Raw genomic sequence first — 7,762 nt, forward strand, 5'->3', positions numbered from 1 at the left:
TTTTTTTTTTGTATTTTTAGTAGAGACGGGGTTTCACCGTGGTAGCCAGGATGGTCTCGATTTCCTGACCTCGTGATCCGCCCGTCTTGGCCTCCCAAAGTGCTGGGATTACAGGCTTGAGCCACCGCGACCGGCCAGAAATTTGTGATTCAGTTGTACTTTTATAAGTGTTCATATCCATAGAACATTTTCACAGCTCAGTATTTATAATTCTTGAACTAAAAACTTTCACATACCAAATGAATATTTTAATCTTTCACTTGGAGAATACATTTAGAGGTAGGAAGTTATTTCAGTACTTAGTTTTCCAAAATCTTTAGCTTATTTAATGCAGTCACCATTCTCCTGATAGGCTAGTCTTACCTATAAAAAATAAAGATTAGCTCATGCCTTCTGGAGAATAAAGGCCTCAGTCCTTAAAGTGGGCTGTCAACCAGTAAATGTGTAAGGAATGATGTAGTTAGAAAATCATTCACGGATGCTAAACCTAGTGAATGAAAGTTTGAGGAAAAACATGATATTTACACATCTCAAAATACACTTCGCCAAATAACTTAATTTCATGTGAAAAACAGGCAGACTCCACCTTAACCAAGTAAAAGTAAGTTTACTTAATCTCCCTGATTGGTCTAACTGCTTAATTGATTTTCATTCATCATTAGAAATCACCTACTAACTCTACTTCAAAAGCCAAAACAATACCTTAAGATTCCTACACCTTAAAATTAGAAACATTATTTTCTTTGGAGTTAAAAAGTAAAGAAACGAGAAGCAACAAAAACTGGGAGGTGGGAGTGGAATTTGCAATTATTACTACTTATTCCTTACCACAATTAGGAAAAGCAAATGGCTTTGACAGATGTAGCACCAATGGCTTAAAATACTATATTTCTCATGCCAGATGTGAGAAAGATTGCTGATTCTCCTAAGAATAGAGGCTTATATCCACATAATTAAATTTCAGAGCTGAAGTAGTTCAAATTCCTGCTGCCCATTTTTAAGGATTTTTTGGGCACCAAATTTTACCAAAAACCAAAAACAAACAAACCAAACAAAAACCAAAAAACAAAAACTAATTATTTCAAGACAGGAACTTTAAGAATCAGAATTTGTTAGATAAGACTTTGCTCAAAGGAAGAAAGGTTGGCAAAAAGAGTCTGAGAACCTGACCTACAGACTTATGATTTAATACAGTTTTTAACATGGCATTTTTGAAGATAAGTACAAGACTACATTACAAATAATGCTTTTTAAAATTACAAATCATAACATGGGCATGTTACAAATCAACATCTAAGTTCCTTTCTTGAACATAGATCTGAATTTGTTTCCAATCTAATGTCATAAGAAAATTATCTGTCAGGAGCTTTATCACAACAGATTCTAAATTTCTATATAACTTAAAATTAGATAATGCTTTAGATAAAGGCTTTATCTATGGTCTTTGGTCTTTGGTCAATGTTATAAACTAGCATTGAATCTAGACAGACAGTCACACATGCACACATATACCCCTAAGAAAAAGGTAACAGTAATCACAGTTTTTATATTATGTAAATATATGTGGTGTTGATAATTTTCTCCCTGCATGAAATTGCCTCCTCAATGGACTTCTGGTCTTATGATCTTCCTTGGACTGGTATGGAAGTCTAATTTTCTATGCTGTCCCCTGGCTACCCCTTCAAAATGTAGTTGTGAATTAGCCGGAAGTGGTGGCGTGTGTCTATAATCCCAGCTGCTGGGGGGCTGGCACGAGAATCGCTTGAACCTGGAAGGCGGAGAGGTTGCAGTGAGTTGAGATAGTGCCACTGCACTCCAGCCTGGGCAATAGAGTGAGACTCTGTTTTTAAAAAAATAAAGAGAAAAAATGTAGTTGTGTGTAAACTTCTTGAAGCTGAATCCTTCTTTAATTTTTCATATACTTTTGCTGAATATTGAAATGATAGAATTAAAACTGACATTCGAGATGAACTAGAACTGTCACTCTGCACACTGAACTATATCCTCAGATACCTTCTAGTTTCCAAGTGTACCTCAATTAGTGTTGTTTAACCAGGGACAGCAGTAGGAATATTGTTTCCATGCCAATGTAAAATAATATCTTACAAAATTTTATCTTCAACTCATGCTGTTGGCCCTATTATTTTAAAAAATGTTCACTCTTCTATGATATTACCTCTCAGCTTTGGGTTATCTGCCTATAAATATCCTTTCACATTTAAAAATCTCAAAGCAAGGAAATATTGTTGATCCACCATAGTATGCCTGTAACTTAAAATGGCATTTTTAAAAAAGTTTTCCAAAAAATATTGGGTACTTACACATTTTAACCTGACACTGATTCTGGAGAATTACCCGCAGTTTGGGGTTTTCTGATACTTCCTCATGATAAGATCCGGGTTATACATGTTTTCAGAAATACTACCAAAGTGATGTTGTGCCTTTCTCCGCACATCTTTTCAGGACGCACATGGTGTCTGTTTCAATATTGGTGATGTTAGATTTGATGACTTGGTAAAAGTGGAGTCTGCCAGTTTTCCCTTTGTAATTAATAAGTACTTTGGGAGGCTGAGGTGGGCAGATCATCTGAGGTCAGGAGTTTGAGACCAGCCTGACCAACATGGGGGAAACCCTGACTCTACTAAAAATACAAAAAATTAGCTGGGCGTGATGGCACGCACCTGTAATCTCAGCTATTCGGGAGGCTGAGGCAGGAGAATTGCTTGAATCTGGCAGCCAGAGGCTGCAGTGAGCTGAGATCGTGCCACTGCACTCTAGCCTGGGCTACAGAGTGAGGCTCCATCTAAAAGAAAAAAAAAAAAAAAAGAAAAGTATCTTGAAAGCTATTTTGAGATAAGTGGATATCCTGTTCCTTATCAACATTTCACTTGCTAATTTTAGCATCCATTAATGATTTTCTAACTCCATTCTTCCATCTTTCCACTGATAGTTTACCATATGGAAGACCTTTTCCTTTTCCTCTGTTTATTGATTTATTCACTTAATATTTATATCAGCACAGACTTATGGATTCTAATTTTTAAATGGGTTATATCATTTTTTTTTTTTGATGCTTATACTGTCCCAGATTTGTCCTGTGAGAGCCTCTACCAGTTGGCACTCATGTTGATTTGACATGTCCCCAAGATCCTTTGAGTACTTTTTAAACTTTGTGGCATAAAGTTTTCCAAGTTCTTTCTCTACTCCCTGCCAACCCCATCTCCTGCCCCTAACCCAAGCCTGGAATCAATGATTTATTCAGTTCCTTTTAGTGGAGAATGATGCTGAGAAACCAAGATCTGAGTGTTAGCTGTGTTTATTCCCACTTGTATGTCTTTGCTTGTAGGCCCTCTTAATGGGCAGAGATAGGAAATGGAATAGAATAGGGTGAAATATTTACACACATATGTAAACAAACACATTTTTATTTATTTCAATATCTTGTTTTTAAAAAACAACTTCATACTGATGCCTTCCTTCAAGTCCAATCCAGCAGCACAGAGAACATTCTAGACTTCCTGTCTGTATTTGCAAGTCAATTTCTCATATGAAAAACTGGCTACTGTTATCCTCAGTATATTGACACATTTGCTCAAGCCAAGAATACAGGAAATGGTTTTAAAGTTGCTAATATGTACCCCAGAAAATTGAAACCTACTAGAGTTTATTTATTTAGTGTTTTATAAAAGTAAAATTTATGTACCTTGAAATGCACAAATTATCATACGCATCAAACGTCCAATTAATTATATTCTTTCCCCATTAGTCCTCCCAACCTTAAAACCAACCACTCTTTTTGATGTTTTCAACATAGATTTGTTTTGCTTGTTCTAGAACTTTATATTAATGAAATCATAAAACATGTATTCTTCTGTATCCAACATCTTTCCTTAGCAAATGTATGTGAGATAATCCATGGTGTTGCGTGTTTCTGTAGGTTTTTTTTTATTGCTTAGTAGTGTTTCATTGTATGTATGAACATGCCAATTTATTTATACATTCACCCAGTGAAGGACATTTAAGTTGTTTCCAGCTTTGGTCTATTACTAATAACGCTTCTATGAACTATCTTTTACAAGTCTTTTTGAGGATGTAGGCTTTTGTTTTTCTTGACTAATATCTGTAGAATTACTGGATCAAAGGATAGGCGAATGTTTAACTTTAAAAACAAACTGCCACATCTTTTCCAAGAGTAAATGGCCCATTTTACACTCCAGCCAATATTGTACGAGAGGTTTAATTGCTTTACATCCTTGCCAGTGTTTGGTGTTTCAGTCTTTTTAACTTTAGCCATTCTAGGGGGTATATGCAGGAGTTTCATTACGGTTTTAATCTGCATTTCCTCTTCCAATGGCTTGCCTGTTCATTTCCTTAACGAATAGACAAAAATTTTGAACAGACAGAATTTTTTATTTTGATGGCATTTAATTTTTTTTTTTTTTTTTTTTTTTTTTTTTACAGGGGAAAGCGCGAACGCAGTCCCCCACTACCACAAATTATGCAGTCGAGTTTCCCACATTTGGGGAAATCGCAGGGGTCAGCACATCCGGAGTGCAATGGATAAGCTTCGCCCTGGGAAAACCACCTTCGTGATCATGGTATCTCCCCTGCCAGGTAACTATATGGCATTTAATTTATATATATTTTTCTTTTATAGTTATAACTTTCTAGATCCTGTCTAGGAAATCTTTGGTTACTCACAATTCACAAACATATTCTTGTATGTATTCTTCTGAAAGCTGTGAACTTTTATTTTTTATGTCTGTATTAGTCCATTTTCATACCGCTGTAAAGAACTTCCTGAGACTGGGTAATTTATAAAGGAAAGAGGTTTAATTGACTCACAGTTCAGCGTGGCTGGGGAGGACTCAGGAAACTTACAATCATGACGGAAGGCAAAGGGGAATCAAGGCATCTTCTTCACAAGGCAGTAGGAAGGAGAAGTGCCCAGCGAAAGAGGAAGAGCCCCTTATAAAATCATCAGATCTTATGAGAACTCATTCACTATCACGAGAACAGCTGGGGAAAACCATCCCCGTGATTCAATTACTTCCACCTGGTCTCTTCCTTGACATGTGAAGATTATGGGTATTATGGGGATTAGATTCAAAATGAGATTTGGGTGGGGACAGAAAGCCTAACTGTTTCAATGTCTATGGTCCATCTGAAATTAATTTTTGTATGTGATGTCAAGTAGGTAAAGGTTCATTTTTTATCCACAAGACTATCAAGTTTTGTAGAATGTTAGAAAAACTTTCCTTTCTTCATTAAATTGCTTTTGCAACTTAATAAAAAATAATTGACTACATCAATGTGTTTCTGGACGCTCTATTCTGTTCCATAGATTTATTTGTCCACCATTATGTGACTAGCACACTGTCTCGATTACTGTAGCTTTGTAGTGTGTCTTGAAGTCAGGTAGTATAATTCCTGTAATATTTTTTCTTTTTTTCTTTTTCTTTCTTTCTTTTCTTTTTCGAAACTGAGTCTCACTTTGTTGCCCAAACTAGAGTACAATGACACCATCTCAGCTCACTGCAACCTCTGCCTCCCAGGTTCAAGTGATTCTTCTGTCTCAGCCTACCAATTAGCTGGGATTACAGGTGCCTGCCACCACACCCAGCTAATTTTTGTAGTTTTAGTAGATCTGAGGTTTCACCATGTTGGCCAGGCTGGTCTCAAACTCCTGACCTCAAGTGATACACCCGCTTCAGCCTCCCAAAGTTCTGGGTTTACAGGTATGAACCACCACTCCTGGCTACTTACTGTGATTTTCTTCTTGAGATTGTTTTAGTTATTCTAGGCCCTTTGCATTTCATTTTAGAATCAGCTTATCAATTTCTTTTAAAAAAAAGCTTTCTAGTTGGATTACCTTGAATATGACAACTTAGCTATATTAAGTCTTCCAATCTATGTATATAGTAGGTATGTATCTATATCTACCCATATACATAGGTAGATATAAGCATATAGATATGTGTATTAATATATGTATCATAGATATGTGTATTAATATATGTATCTATAAGATATATCTGTATATCTATATGTAGACATATACATATAAGTGTAATTATTTCCATTTATTTGGATCTTTAATTTCTTTTTTTTTTTTTTTTTTGAGACGGAGTCTCGCTCTCTCGCCCAGGCTGGAGTACAGTGGCCAGATCTCAGCTCACTGCAAGCTCTGCCTCCCAGGTTTACGCCATTCTCCTGCCTCAGCCTCCCGAGTAGCTGGGACTACAGGCGTCCGCCACCTCGCCCGGCTAGTTTCTTGTATTTTTTAGTAGAGACGGGGTTTCACAGTGTTAGCCAGGATGGTCTCAATCTCCTGACCTCGTGATCCGCCCATCTCGGCCTCCCAAAGTGCTGGGATTACAGGCTTGAGCCACCGCGCCCGGCCTTAGATCTTTAATTTCTAAATGCCTTGTTTCACAGTTTTCAGCATGGAGGACTTTCATTTATTAGACTTAACATTTCGTTTTCCAATTGTTTGTTGCAGGTATATACTAATACTGTTCATATTTATATATTGACCTTTAGTCTGTCATCTTAATAAACACTTTTATCAGTTTTAATGGTTTTTATACACTTCTTATTATTTTCTATGTAAACAGTCATGTCATATGCAAATAGTTTTAATTATTCCTTTCCTAAGTTTGCCTAAGTTTGTACCTTTGATTTCCTTTATTGGCCTTATTGCAATGCCTAGGAATTTCAGTACAATATTAAATAAAAGTAGACAAAGCAGATAATCCTGCTTTATTCTTGATCTTAGGGGGATAGCATTCAGTGTTTCACTATTAGAAGTTGTTAATTGTAAGTTTTTTAAAAAATGTCCTTTATCAAATTAAAGAAGTTTCTTTCTATTTCAAATTTTCTTGAAGTTAAAAAAGAATCATGAATTGGTGATTAATTTTGCTGAGCACTTTTTCTGCATCTATTGAGATGATTATATGTTTCTTTGTTTTGTCAATATGGTGAATAATGTAAATCAATTTTTAAAATATTAGACAACCTTGCATTCCTTGGATTAACTACTTTTGGTCTTGATGAAATATTATTTTCATATATTGGTCAATTAAATTAGCTAATAGTATAATAGGGACCTTTTGTGTCTATGGTTATTAAGGATATTTCTTTACTGGGTTTTGATATCAGGGTTTTTCTGGTTATACTTTAAATGTTACATAGAACTCACCAGGTTTTGGTGAGAAGCTTTTAAAATATATATGTATTTAAAAATATATCTTTAAATACATAAACATTTAGAAGTACATCTTTAAATATGTGTACATATAAAACCACCTATTTTATATATTTGATAGCTATTAGGGTTATTGAGATTTTCTATATGACCTTGAGTTTAACTTTCTTGTTGTAATTAAAATTGTAAATTTTATTTTCCAAGAGATTTGTCTTTCATTTGTCAAATTTATTAGCATAAGGTTTTAAATAATAATCCCTTATTATCCTTGAATGTCTGAAAGATCTATAGTGCTGACTGGCTTTTCATTCCCATTTTTGGTAATTTATCTTTTTCTCTCTCTCTCTTTGTAAATTAAGCTGGTAAATGGAGTTATCAATTTTATTAATCTTCTCAATTGTTTTGTCATTTTAAAATTTTATTGATTTACATACACACTTCTCTTTATTATTTTCTTGTTTCTACTTAAATTTGCTTTTCTTTTTCTATCTTAATGTAAAAACTTTGATCATAAATAGTAATTTTTCTTCTTTTCTAATATAAGCATTTAAAATT

General features: G+C 34.8%; 1 non-coding gene across 1 annotated transcript; it reads right to left on the reverse strand.

Moving 5' to 3' along the window:
• Positions 1–4,458: 4,458 nt before the first annotated feature.
• Positions 4,459–4,622, reverse strand: LOC111546881. Its single transcript, XR_002732961.1, has one exon. It is a non-coding gene; the product is annotated as a U1 spliceosomal RNA (small nuclear RNA).
• Positions 4,623–7,762: the final 3,140 nt, after the last annotated feature.

This window comes from Piliocolobus tephrosceles, chromosome 18 (assembly GCF_002776525.5).
Source record: "Piliocolobus tephrosceles isolate RC106 chromosome 18, ASM277652v3, whole genome shotgun sequence".
In the NCBI taxonomy this organism is placed as follows: Eukaryota; Metazoa; Chordata; class Mammalia; order Primates; family Cercopithecidae; genus Piliocolobus; species Piliocolobus tephrosceles.